This window comes from Leguminivora glycinivorella, chromosome 16, assembly GCF_023078275.1.
Source record: "Leguminivora glycinivorella isolate SPB_JAAS2020 chromosome 16, LegGlyc_1.1, whole genome shotgun sequence".
Classification (NCBI taxonomy): Eukaryota; Metazoa; Arthropoda; class Insecta; order Lepidoptera; family Tortricidae; genus Leguminivora; species Leguminivora glycinivorella.
Genome location: NC_062986.1, coordinates 19,175,249 through 19,190,388, shown reverse-complemented (window position 1 = coordinate 19,190,388; position 15,140 = coordinate 19,175,249).

Sequence of the window (15,140 nt, the reverse complement as noted above, 5' to 3'; positions counted from 1 at the left end):
AGTATTTTTTATGCCGTTATTTTAATTTTACAATATAATATTTGGAATATAGTGCTTATAATTATTAAATATAAAACATTTTTTAAATACTTTTTGATACAAAATCATACTTCATTGATTTGGAACAATGCTTTTTATCGGACCTACAGTCAACCAATTGGAACCCTAGGCCACTGTACTGTAGAACTATGTCATAGTAACGTTATAAATCAGATTCTAAGAAACCTCTTACTGCTTGTCATTTTGACATGGTTGTAGAGTGGCCTAGGGTTCCAATTGGTAGACTGTACATCCGACACTATCGGAAGCGTTTATCGGATGTAGGATGTCGATCTGACACCCGATATCGGATCGGATAATGTGAAAACGGCCTAAGCATTAACCGTTAGTGCGTTTTCACATTATCCGATCCGATATCGGATGTAGGACTGATATCCCATACATTGAAGCCGCCATCTTTGATTTTTGACTTTGAAATCCTTCCGACATTTGCTACATGCACGACCGATGCGATGCATGCGAAATCAAACCTTATCGATATGGAAGTATGAGACGCGACGATTGCCGACTGGCTAGGATTTCCGAACGCACACGAATGCGCGCTCGGTCGCCGATTTGCGGCGGAGTGGGCCTAGACCTCGACGCGACGCCGCACTTGCGTCGCGCGAAGCGCAACAGCATTTTAAAATCCCCCCCCCCCCCGACCAAACCAAACCAAAACACACTACATTTTTGCATTTTTCCCCTCGCTAGGTCGGAAACACGCGTTTTGTCCTTCAATACCAGCAGGTAAAAACCCACTAGCATTGAGCTATTACTACTACGTATAGAGAAGACATCGCCCATCACTGCCGTGTTCTGTTCAACTGCGGCCGGCCGGCCGCACGTCACTCAGTCGCTTACGAGTACTGAAGCGCGGCGGTCGTAATATGTTTTAAAACGAAACAGGATAAAAACTGGTTAAATAATTTAAATATGCCCTCATGTGTGATGCGATATTGCACTAACAATTCAAGCAATACGTCGAAGTGAAAAGGAGTAACTTTCTATAGGTAAGTCATTGTATAATCATTTTAAATTTTAATTTGAGCAAATTGTTTAGTGGACGCCATTTTGCGTCTCTTGTCAAAGACTAAAAATTGAGAGATGTGACGTTGTGTGCATTGTGTGGATACTTGGATAGTAAAAGGCGATGTGCGGAATATAATATAAAGCCTGACCAAAAATATATGACAATTCCGCAGCATGGCGCGTAGTCATATAAAGAACTTACTTAAGTTAATGGATGAAAAAAAGGTAAAATATGATTTATTATTTATTTTCTAAGTAATTTCATTTACTTTTTTCATTATAGGTTTTGCACGTCTGGGCCTTAAAGACAGGGAGAAATGGAAGAAACACGAGGCTAAAACTGATCAGACAATAAATTATTTTTCAAAGCGGCAAAAGATAACAAAACTTATATTATTTAAGGGTGATTAAATAAAAATCATATCTGTACATAACTATATGGCTGTTTTTTTTTATGAAAGCTTTCCATGATCCCTTGAACCAGTTAATTTATGTACCTACAGTCGCCATTAATAAACAATAGTATAGGACGTCCATACACAGATTGACTGAGTCCCACTGTGAGCTCGATCAAGAAGACTTGTGTTTTGGGTACTTAGACGATACATAATTATGATTTACTACTTAATACTTATTGCATAGAAAACATCCATGACTCAGGAACAAATATCTGTGTTCATCACATAAATAAATGCCCTTACCAGGATTCGAACCCAGGACCGCGGCCACAGTGCTCAAAAATATCTCAACATGCCCTCTAACGCCATGACAATAGAGGCCAGCCACGGCCAGCTCAGATGTTTGAGCACCCTGGTCGCCTCGATATATCTGATGGTACAACTGTACATACCTCAGGGGATATAAGCCTCAGAATGAGAGGGTTTTTTGAATCGTTATTTAAAATTGTCTATTTTTTTGCATAAACAAAAAATAAACAGACAATTTTAATACAAATTAATATTGCATTTAACTTGCACGTTCCCATACGTATTTAATTAAATAGGCAGAATAAAAACAAAAGTGACGCCTCTGCGGAGTTGACATCGTATGACTATTTAGCCGCCCTCCCCCCGCCCCGCACTGCCGCGCTTGCTACCCAGATTTTGTTTGCGCCGTCTGTTCTATGTACGTAGTACATTATACTTCAATGCCCACTAGTGGATAAAGTAATTTGACCTTGAATATAGTCATATAGTGAATCTAGTGATGACGATATGTTTTACCACCTGTGGAACTCCTGGAAGCAGTGATAAACGCGTTTTTTGCGTTGTACTTTCCTCGCTATAGTGAGGGAAAATGTTGTTGTGTATCGTGGTTCAACTATAGAATACTTTCGCTTGCTCGTTTTTCAATTCCACACTCGCCGTTAAAATACAACTTTGCACTCTTGTATAACAAATAACTATGTATTTTATATTTTTGAATATATTTTTTCAGACTGGCACTTAAAAAGAGTTCAAACGTTTTTTTTTTCTAAAAACCTAAATTTTTCAACAAAGGTTTTACTTTTCACTTTTCGACATCTATCAATGAGAAAGGACCTTTCGTAGTAAGAAACAATACGATTTTTAGGGTTCCGTACCAAAAAGGTACAACAGGAACCCTTATGGTGCGACTCTGTCCGTCTGTCTGTCCGTCTGTCACATTCCTAAATATCTCGAGAACTACTAATGCTATCAACTTGAAATTTGGAATAGTTGTGAACATTGTAAACCTCTACAAATAGAAAGTATAATTTTTTTTAATATATTAATTTTAATTGTAAAAAATGGCCAAAATGAAAGGGGGGCAAACTGTAAATTTCAAGTTACTAGGTCAAGTGGGGTATCGTTGGAAAGAGCTCAAATTGAACGTAAATAAACTATTTTTTATAATTTTTTTGTTGTGAAAAAAAAAAAGAATTTTGAAGGAAAATGTAAAAAAAAAATACCGTTCCCCCCCCTTATCTCCGAAGTTTACCAACGAAAAATTATGAAAATTTTAGTAAACATTGGTTTTATGCTATATATTACAGGAAAAATATAATCGTGTTTGTATTTTGAATACTTTTTTTTTAATTCACAAAAAACTTTTTAAATTTTTACTTTCAATTTACCCACCCTTGCGGATGTATATCGTACTTCAAATTAATAGGAGATGTTACGTAAACCATATTCTGTCCAATAAAGTAAAAACTGTTTAAATCGTTTAACATTATAAAGAATTATCCCTGAAAAACCAGGTCGCGCAAATTAGTTATCAAATTGACCGGGAGATGGCGCTATACACTATAATACTCATTAGTGCCTATCAGTGGCGGCTGGTGAAAATTTCTGCTAGGCAACACTGAGCAAAAAGAAACCTACCTTTACATTAGGTACTTTACTATAGTAATCAATTTTAGGCAAGCCGGTGGGAATCGGCTTGTATGGATAAGCCGCTGCTGGTGCCTATACTTTTGTCTTCTAGTCAAGTCATTAGAGTTATATGAAAATATGAGATTATTTTTACTAGGTAGTTTGAAAGAAAGTTTGTACGGAACCCTCGGTGGGCGAGTCCGACTCGCACTTGGCCGGTTTTTTTATGTAAAAACGATAATGTAAAAACGGCCTAAGTGTTACCAAGGCTCGATCGGCGCGCCTAGTGGACGCCAGGCTTAAATTGTCTGGTCTTGGTGTTTTAATAATTTTATGTGTTTATAGTCGTAATTTATTTGCGAAGTATTAATTTTATATCTGTATTTTTAAATTACACTATGTTGTGGTACCGGGAAGCATATTTTAACTTAAAAGGACGTAATGACAACATTTCATACCATGTTTCAGAAAATAAATAGTTTCGGAGTTTAAATTAAGTTTGCAGTGTTTGCACAATTTTATGAATAAAAATATTACTCTTGAAAATGTTTTATCAAATACGTACTTTACATTTTGTTCATTATGTTTACTACATGTACATTCTTAGCTATTATACTTATGTATTTCTTACATAATAATATTCATTTCCATATTTCTAATTAACTACGCGCCTGCTTTAGAGTGCTTTAAATTTTAACTAATCAATGCATCCTTTGGTCGGGGGCTGGGGCCTTTCAACTCAAGGTCGCCGGCGCCGTGGTCGCGGGGCGCGGGGCGTGGGGCGCGGGGTGGGGCGCCGCGGATCTCGTTCATTCAATTCCGCTTGCATGTGTTGCGGACAGAGCTAGTATATTATACGTACGCGGCGAGCACACATACAAGCCGCACGGCAACGCCATCTAGTAATGTTCGACTTTAAACGTCCATGTGACGTTATAGGTTTAGTGCGTGAAAGCTAAAACAGATGTCGCAAGATGTTGCAGTTTGATGACTATTTCGACGTAGGATACTGATAAGAGTTTTGTTGGCCACGCGTGGCTACTGGCGCCATCTAGCTCTTTGAGTGTGGATTAAATTTAGCCTACAGGTCTAGAATACTTAGGACGGCGCCCATTTTTAGGGTTCCGTAGTCAACTAGGAACCCTTATAGTTTCGCCATGTCTGTCTGTCCGTCCGTCCGTCCGTCCGTCCGTCCGTCCGTCCGTCCGCGGATAATCTCAGTAACCGTTAGCACTATAAAGCTGAAATTTGGTACCAATATGTATATCAATCATGCCAACAAAGTGCAAAAATAAAAAATTGAAAAAAATGTTTTATTAGGGTACCCCCCCTACATGTAAAGTGGGGGCTGATATTTTTTTTCATTCCAACTCCAACGTGTGGTATATTGTTGGATAGGTCTTTAAAAATTAATAAGGGTTTCCTAAGATCGTTTTTTGATAATATTAATATTTTCGGAAATAATCGCTCCTAAAGGAAAAAAAAGTGCGTCCCCCCCCCTCTAACTTTTGAACCATATGTTTAAAAAATATGAAAAAAATCACAAATGTAGAACTTTATAAAGACTTTCTAGGAAAATTGTTTTGAACTTGATAGGTTCAGTAGTTTTTGAGAAAAATACGGAAAACTACGGAACCCTACACTGAGCGTGGCCCGACACGCTCTTGGCCGGTTTTAGTATGGGATTAGGTATCTGTACTAGTATTATTTGATCTGTGGCCGGACTATCGAACGTAGGTCCACTGTCTATGAGCGCTGGGCGCAGCGCAGACTGAACTGAGCAGTGAGCGGGCCCGTGTCAGCAGTGTATTTTATTCGAATTTTATGTGCTTTAAAATAGTACATTACGATACAAGTGCGTAAAAAAGGAAGTTCGAAACGAGTGGCGATAAATTAAAACACGACCGAAGGGAGTGTTTTAAATCGACACGAGTTACGAATTTCCTTTTCGCACGTGTATCGTACGACGTTTTTCAGTACAGATGAGCCTCCAAAGTTTCGACCTGGCATATAATGAACCACTTCTCGCACTAGTGCGTAAAAAAAACACCATCTGTACTGAAAAATATCTATCGACACAAATGTATGTCTTATATGTATTTTTTTTTAATATGGCAACAAGAAGTTCTGGTTTAGGATTATATCTCAATAAATGCAGGAATCGCAGGAATTACAATGAACGCCCCTTAAAGAGTAGTCTAATTATATTTTTTTTGTATGGGTACCTTTCCTTGTTAGTATAAAAGCCGGAGTTATTAAAAATAAAATAAAAATAAGAATGAAGATTCTTACAGAAAGAAAAAAGTAAACAATCAATTAATAAAAAATAAAAGAAACAAAAATAAAACTGCAAAAGCACGCCTCAGCCGAGGTTCGAACTCACACCGCTGGCGCGGCGTCCAGACGTCGAAACCGCTAGGCTACGAGCCCGTTGTAATAACTAGTTAATTTTGTGATCCTATTCACCAAAGTCAAGTGCTAGTACATATATCGTAAGGTCATCGCACTAGTGTTTCATATTTTTAGTTCACACTTAAATTTTAATATTTTACGCAGACAATCTCGTATCACCGTGCACATAATCAAAGGCTGTCAATACAAGTTACAAAAGTTGTAATTTCCTTACTTTTTAGGCAAATTACTCCTTTGGTCAACTTATGTTAATTTGAATATTTTGAATTTTTATTATAAGAAAATATAAAGAATGAAATGTGAGACTAGTAATCAATCGTTATTTCTCTAGTCCGACCTCTCTACGTATTGAATTTGCTTCTAAAAATCAAATAGCTTGATCGCGCGCCCATCGCCATCGCATCGCGTCGCATCGCCGTCGCGGGCCGTCGCGGGCCGTCGCTTACGCAAGACGCTCCCATATGAACACAGCGGTTTGATCGCATCGCGTCGCATCGCGTCGCTTAACATTCGCATGTTCATCGCTAGTTCGTCGCGTCGCATCGCCGTCGCGTTCCGTCGCCCACCTAAGACAAGTCCATAGAGATAGAAGGTTTGATTTCGTCGCATCGCATCGCATCGCGTCGCCGTCGCGGGTTCGTCGCTCACGCAAGACGCGGCGTTATAGTTTCGCCATGTCTGTCTGTCCGTCCGTCCGTCCGTCCGTCCGTCCGCGGATAATCTCAGTAACCGTAAGCACTAGAAAGCTGAAATTTGGTACCAATATGTATATCAATCACGCCAACAAAGTGCAAAAATAAAAAATGGAAAAAAGTGTTTTATTAGGGTACCCCCCCTACATGTAAAGTGGGGGCTGATATTTTTTTTCATTCCAACCCCAACGTGTGATATATTGTTGAATAGGTATTTAAAAATGAAGAAGGGTTTACTAAGATCGTTTTTATAATATTAATAGTTTCGGAAATAATCGCTTCTAAAGGAAAAAAAAGTGCGTCCCCCCCCTCTAACTTTTGAACCCTATGTTCAAAAAATATGAAAAAAATCACAATAGTAGAACTTTATAAAAACTTTCTAGGAAAATTGTTTTGAACTTGATAGGTTCAGTAGTTTTTGAGAAAGATACGAAAAACTACGGAACCCTACACTGAGCGTGGCCCGACACGCTCTTGGTCGGTTTTATTTTTATTAATAATCTAACTGTGCCCCCATAAACGTGCTATTTGAAAACCGACAGATAAGTATTCTAGACAGATCTTATGGGCATTATTTGACTGATCGCCATAGTAAGGAAAGTGCCTAAATGATGGGCACCCTACTAACCCCGCCACTAACCAATTGGAAATACATTCTCGCGGCGTCGCGTGAGATCCGCGGAGATAGCTCTAATGGACGACTAGGGATTCTCTCTGTACTGGGAGCCGGCTTCTAAAATAATACTTAAAAAAACTTCCCAACTGAACTTTCAAGGATGATAAAATATACAAAGAAAATGAGGAAAGTGGACTATACTTTTTCACACTGTCACCTTTTTGTTTTCGGTTATCACATTAAAACATGTTTGCATACAAAAAAAACAACGCCTTAATAGACCCGTCCACTAACCTAAGCTAAGAGAAAACTTAATTGCTTTTTTATATCAGCTGTTGTCCACATTTTTCTTTCTGTTTATTAAATTTTCGAAAAAAAAAAATTGTTACAACTATGCCCTTTCAGTGGTTTTTCTACGAGATTGTTCCATGTAGACAGGAAAACGGTGCCCTACTAACCCCGCCACTAACCAATTGGAAATACATTCTCGCGGCGTCGCGTGAGATCCGCGGAGATAGCTGTAAGGGACGACTAGGGATTGTCTCTGTACTGGGAGCCGGCTTCTAAAATCATTGGCCTTTAAATAGTTATACATATTACACACTCTTACTCGTAAAACAGTATAATACTTCTTCTTCTTCCTTCTACCCTTATCCCACGTTATGTGGGGTCGGTACAACATGTCTTTGTCTTCCATTCTCCCCTATCTTTCGTCATCTCAACACTCACGTGTTTATTTCTCATATCCTCTTTCACACAATCCATCCATCGTTGTTTGGGTTTACCCCTCCTCTCCACCCATCAACATTCATCTGTAACATTCTTTTGCCTATATGACATTCATCCCTCCCCATTACATGACCGTACCACGCCAACCTGCCACTCCTCATCTTTTGCGTTATAGGCGCAACTTTCAAACTTCCCCTGATCTGTATGATTAAATGAGTATATTTGGATACAAGTGCGGAAAAGAAGAAACGAAACGGTGATAAATAAAAACGACTGACGGGAGGCTTCTCACGTGATAGAGGGCTCGGGCTATAGTCCCAGCCCAATGCGAATGGTGCTAGCCCATATTTCACACCACGGTTGAACCTATACGTATCACACATTCGACTTTTACGACACGGGGATATAATTATTGGTTAGTTAGATTCTTAACCCGTAGCAACACCAGGCACAGTATAAAGACGACTCAGTAGTTAATCTCCGGCAGCGGTGAGCCGATCGGTATTTAGCTCTCTCGCACGCGCCGCGTCAGCGCCACGCAGCGCGGCGCGTATAGTATGAATTTTCTGAGATGAACTTTTCGGTTTTGCCCTAATCTGTTAAACAAAGGCCTTTGTTTCTATTATTCGCGGCGGTTAGCTCCCGTTTCCACAGCACGTGCTAAAGTCTCAGTGTAGTTAAAAAGCAACTATCATGATAGCAATAAGGTTCAAATTTATTAAACAGTTTGCAGTGTGCAGGTAACTTTTTTAGAAGATGACAAAACGTGTTATCTCCGAAAGGGCTTTTTATGGATTTGAACCTTATTGCTATCATGATAGTTTCTTTTTAACTACACTGAGACTATAGCACGTGCCGTTTAAACCGGAGCTAACCGCCGCAAATAATAGTAACAAAGGCCTTTGTTTAACAGATTAGGGCAAAAGCGAAAAGTTCATCTCAGAAAATTTCATTTCATTTCATTTCATTTATTATCAACCAACTTACACTAACAGGTAAACCAAACATGTAAGTTACAGGTTACATTACATTCACAGAGAACCTCCTATAGAGTGGCAGTCTTGTATATTTGGTTCGCGATACGAGTCACCAGTGTTTGGGGTGCGAGGAGCGGGCGGGGAATGTGTTAAGCGCGCTGTGATTGGCCGTTTCAAGGACGGCGGGCAGTCGCGCCAGATGAAAAGGGACAGAAGTATGACTGTCCCTCTACTGACGCGTAAGTGGCCAATGTAAGTTGACCTATGCCGGCTCTGAATAAATTATAAATATGACTTATTTGTGGAATGTAATGCCGTCTGTTTTTAAATTTGAGCTTCTTGTTACCTTTCCACACCATTTCACACTACAGGTGGACATCTTTAAGGCATCAAAATACCCTTTTCCAATTTTTTTGTGCGAAAAACACGCGCTGCTTTCGGGTCTGTTACTTGGTCGATACTGATCGGGCACGGCGAGCGCCCGCGCTTATATCAGTGCAAATACTAGGAAGGCTGGCGACCGCGAGTCGTCTTGTAATAGATGTCTATAGGGGTTGGTCTGTGATTACATTAAACTATACATACACAACTATATAGGTAAATTGAATAAAATTAACGAACTAGACAGGACTACACAATATTACATATACACTGTTTTAGTTTAAATTTATACTATACTGACGCGACCAGCATTCTCCGGTTTCGCATGTACTCTCTGCGTGTCTCTGAACCTCGCTGCGTGCGAGCGCTACTCAAGGACAAACTACGCGGAGCAAAATTTGTTAGAAGAATGATCACTGGTTTTATACTGTGCACGAGGTCTTAACGTTTAGATTTTTAAATGTCAAACGTCTCAAAGAAAATTAAACACTTGACAGAAGTAAAATCAACGTAGACTTTAAAATCTTATTACCTTTAATAAAGTTATTCTGAAAGGCTGTGTTACCTGCTTCTAATTGGCAAGATGTCTAGTTTGTTAGTATACGTACTTTTAGGTCGTCTGTCGGGAGGTTAATTATTCATAATTAAATTAATTTAATAATTGTATTATGCCGTACACGACTTGGGAACCAATCAAATTATTATTGTCAAAATATTTTCAATTGTGTTTTATTTAGTTATAAAATTGTAAATGTATAAAATTAACCATTAATTGAATAGGCTAAAGGCACTGGTTTGACTTCTGTTTAACAGCGATGGGCTTAGTTCAATGACATCAAAAGTAAGGATAAGGCAATCATGTAATTCCGACTGAACATCTCATTTCATGAGCTACATCGCGATTAAAGATTGTACGCGTGCGCTGAAACTTTTAGTTTAAAATACTTGGCGTTTTGAGTAAACGGCATATTTAAATTAGAATTTAAGTGATTTGGAATGAAATAGTGTCAAATGCCTGTTTCACAAAAAAAAAATTATTACAGTGTAAATAAAGTATGTGGCTTTTTCAATGATCACACCCGACTATAGGTTAAGGAGATGAATTTTTGGTGGTTCAGTTGGCAGAGCACTGGAGTAGTGATCCCGAAGCCGTGAGTTCAAATTTCAGCCAAACATCCCTAGCGAGGTCCAGTTATCCATAAATTTAGAAACAAATATGCACTCTAATGAGATTCAAAACCAAATAAAAACTTACCGGTAGAGACGACCGGTCTGGCCTAGCGCGTAGTGACCCTGCCTGCTACGCCGCGGTGCCGGGTTCGAATCCCGGTAAGGGCACTTATTTGTGTGATGAGCACAGATATTTGTTAATGAGTCATGGATGTTTTCTAAGTATTTGTATATTATATGTATCGTTGTCTGAGTACCTGCAACACAAGCCTTCTTGAGCTTACCGTGGGACTCAGTCAATCTGTGTAAGAATATTCTATAATATTTATTTATTTATTTGTTATTTATACCCTACTACGCGAAGTGGGGGAGTTTTTAGTCGTCCGGCGGCTGTAGGCTTAGCACATGATGGCCGCGGGAGTATGTCGCCGCGAGATAGATGACACGTCTTTGTCTAATTGTATTAATGACATAAGGACAGGTAGTCTATCTCGCGGCGACATACTCCCGCGGCCATCATGTGCTAGGCCTGCTGGGCACTATTCTCAGCTGAGCCGGACATAACCGTCCGGAACGGGCCGGAAAAAATAAACCCAAGACAGTTGTAACTGTCTAACTGTCTTGGGTTTATTTTTTCCGAACAAATAAATAAATAAATATTATAGAATTTATAATTTTATATCTTTTTATTTTGTACCACCTCCCGGTCTACAGTGAGTTCTTCCGTAAGAAACTGCGTAAGATTTAATTTCTTTGCCGAAGATTTAGTTGGGAGGGGATGTAAATTCAAACGGATTTATCGAGAGATTTCGGGTCAGAGGAATGGGGACGATAGACTCTTCATACAAATGCAGTCCTTTTTTCCTCCCGTGACGGCCGTATCACTTTCACGCTTACAATGCTTACATACTTCTTAGAACGTGACATACATGGTGACAAACGAGATACATCCGTCCATCTTAGCCCTGGCCGTAGCATGGTCGTGTTTTAGTAACTTGTCATACGTACCATTCGTCACTTTCGCACGTAAATACTTATTAGTACGTGACAGACATGGTGACAAAATGAGAGACAGTCGTCCATCTTAGCCCTGCTGGATATTAACATTAAGGAAAATATGTTTTCTCAAACATGCAATGAAATATTGTCTTTACGTTCCTTAAAATGGGCTGGGAAGTATCGCTTTTTGGGCGCAACAACTCGAGAGGACTGTAAAGGGATTTCATATTATTTTTTAGGCCTAGGCCTGCAAAGTAAATTTTTTTATAAAATATTGTCCTTTAGAGTATTTTTTTTTTATTTCATTGTATGTTTGAGAAAAGCACTATACATGCCTCGGCGTGAAAACGGATTCCCGGCCTCGTATCCCTATCCGGATATCGTATACCCACTTTGCCGGAAATCCTTATTTTCCCGGCCTCTGATGTAATGTACTATTAAATATACTAAAGGCAAAACGGAAAACTCACACCTCCGGCAGAACTTGCGACCTTTTGGTACTCCGGACCAGCCGCTCTGACCAACTGAGCTTAATACTTAAAACTATGTTTACGTATTTTAATCCTAGCGAATCATGGTCTTTTTTCTAAAGTTACATTATTATACGAATTAGGAGAATAAGAAAAAGGCTTTTAATGTTTATGGTACTTAATAAAAAAAAAGCAAACATAAAGTTACGCCAGGATTATTCAAATATACCAATGTGAAAATATGTAGGTACTGTTAGCTTTCGACATTGAGTTCATAATTTTCATTGATTTTATATGTATACTGGCCTTTATCAAATTATCGGTAGATATAAACGTGCCTGAATAAGATTGGCCCTTTTAAAAAAAATAAAACATTAGGCGGGAACCGCATAAATCTTGACAGATGTCACCGTGAAAAAAAAGATATAATCGGCATTATGGAAAAACTAGAAAAAGCAACCATATAACCAAGCTGTGATAATTTTAGGAATTTGTGTATTGTATTGTTAATATCGACTGTGATTGTAACCCAAACTGTTCAGTATGAGATTGGCATTGTAATAAAACAACGAGCAAGGAGAAGTTCTTTCATTTAAGACCAGAACATAGCCTTCAGTTCAGCAAGAGGGATCAAAGGCTTACTGTCGCCTAAACCACGTCCACAACTTTATGAACGGCAGGTAAACAAGTTAATCTGTATTTTTGAGTATTGGAGACCGAGTTATATGATAAAATGATATTAGTGGTCATATAACTGGTAATATCAACAAGTATGGGAAGTGATCGGGTCATACCGATTGTTTGGAATGGACTTGCTAAGTTATGGATTGAGATACAGACACTTATGAGTGGAAAATGTTGTTTTCGTGTTTATGCAGAATACTTATTCTAATTACTTGTGATAGCAAAGGATTGCATCAAATAGTATTACTCTCTGAATGACCTGTTTTAATTCAGGAATGAATGAGCATCAGTAATCAGTATATTTTATTGCTTTCATAGACTTCAGGTCAAAGAAACAAACATCCATACTTAATATTATAAATGGGAAAGTGTGTGTGTCTGTTTGTTTGTCTGTCTTTCATGGCAAAACGGAGCGACAAATTGACATGTTTTTTTAAGTGAAGATGGTTAGAGGGATGGAGGGTGACATAGGCTACTTTTTGTCTCTTTCTAACGCGAGCGAAGCCACAGGAAATAGCTAGTGAAATATAAACTGAACAATGTTTTATAAACACATGGGATAATTTCTTTTTGGAATAAATACTAATGATGTCTAACTTATTCAGTAATGATAATTATTTCAGAACTAGTTTCACTGTCATATTTCAGTTTAGTGTAAATATTTCATTTTGTGCTTTGAAGTCAAGTGACATCATAATCATTTTATTGGCTTTCAATTCTTTTACCGTTTACTTTTGTCTAGTGTGCTCAAATGCCAGTTGCTTGAAAGTCACATGCCTTTTTGGAGCTCATCTATTCAGGATGAAGTTGATGGGGATGAACTTTAATTAACATTAAGTTCAACATTGTTGTTTTTGTGTATCAGACTAGGAATGTATTAATCTTTTGACATTGACAGTTTATTTAGTCATTGGTGTTGGATTTCTGTCTAAGCTACTACATTTAAAGTATGACTACAAGGTATAGCAAGAAATCAATGATGGTAAATTATGAGGATGTTAAGCTAAGGATCAGGGTGTTGTATATAAGAAAAACAAACCATAATAAAGAAAAACAAACCATAATAGTGACAGCTCTGGACTAAGGAGGTGGCCGGTGACATGTGTTGTTTGTCTCAACACTAGTGATCCATTTTTTTTTTGTTACATGTACAAAAACATATTGAAAAAGTTTTCCTGTATATTACACATCTAATATACTTGTAATTCTACATAAAATTGTTTTACATAGGTAATGTGGTTAAAGGAGGAAGTGAATATTTAGGTACTATAAATAAGAAGGAGGAAGAGGTAATAAAAGGGAATTTAAAATAAAGCTTATCTAACATATAATTATAATTTGCAGATTGGATGGTGGTACTGATTGAGGAGGAGGATCAGTACAGCTAGCAATTAATGCTGATGAACTTAGCTGCTGCACTAGGATAAAACAGCAGAGAGGTCCAGGATATGGCCATGAATCAAGGATGAAGAACCCGGCACAAATTAATGCTGATGATGGTCTTAGCTGAGGCTTTAGGCTAAGACATCAGGGAGGTCAAGGATACGGTCATGATTTAAGGAGTGCATTGGGTTCAAGGATGGAGAACCCGGCACAAATTAATGCTGATTGTCTTAGCTGTGGTGTTAGGCTATGGCATCAGGGAGGTCAAGGATACAGTCATGATTTAAGGAGTGTGTTGGGTTCAGGGATGGAGAACCCGGCACAGATTAATGCTGTAGGTCTTAGCTGTGGTGTTAGGCTGAGACATCAGGCAGGTTGAGGACACGGCCATGATTTAAGGACTGCTTTGGGTTCAAGGACGGAGAACACAAATGGTTTCAAGATTTTAGGACGAGTGGTTTCTTGGTTTTGTTTGGAGCAACTCTTATAAGGAAGGTTGGAGAAGTGAGCACTGGAGGTTGAGGGACTATTTTTCAACATCATCTGGGTCTGGCGGCAGTTCATCACCTCAACTTAGGAAATGATGTCGCGGATCAAGTATAGTGTTATATTAAATCAATTCCTTAGTATTCTTGACAAGGTCAAGAGTTCAGACAAACATAAGTTATCCTATAGGGTAGCTAAGACTTGTTATCAAGGATTATCCACCTTTTTATTTACATGGGATGGAGAGAGAAATTTATAGAATCCTTTCCTTGTCGAGAAGACTATGATAAACTTCTTTCATATATGTAATTTTAGTAAGGAAAGTAAAACATCATGTGAAAAGATAGGATATCTTGAAATTTATTGCCATAGAAATAAAAACACTGATTAAAGGAATGAAACTCAAACAACTACTAGTGATAGGACGTATTTGTGAAATTTGTAAGGTGTCAGAATCGGTGCTCGCGGTGATTTCAGTCAAAGGAAATAGTAAGTCCAATATACTTAGGATATGTTTAGGAAAGTGAACGATAGAGGGCGTGAAGGGCAATTGAACGCAAAACTGACGCGTACAAATATATACCGTGGTGCAAGTTGTTACTAGACGTCACTATTACCATTTACCACTGCAAACTGGTTGGCTGGGTGTAAGTATTTCGCTAGATGTCGCTGTACCATCTGCAAACTAGCGAAAGGCGTTCTACGTATGGTTAGTTGTATTTAATTGGCTGTGA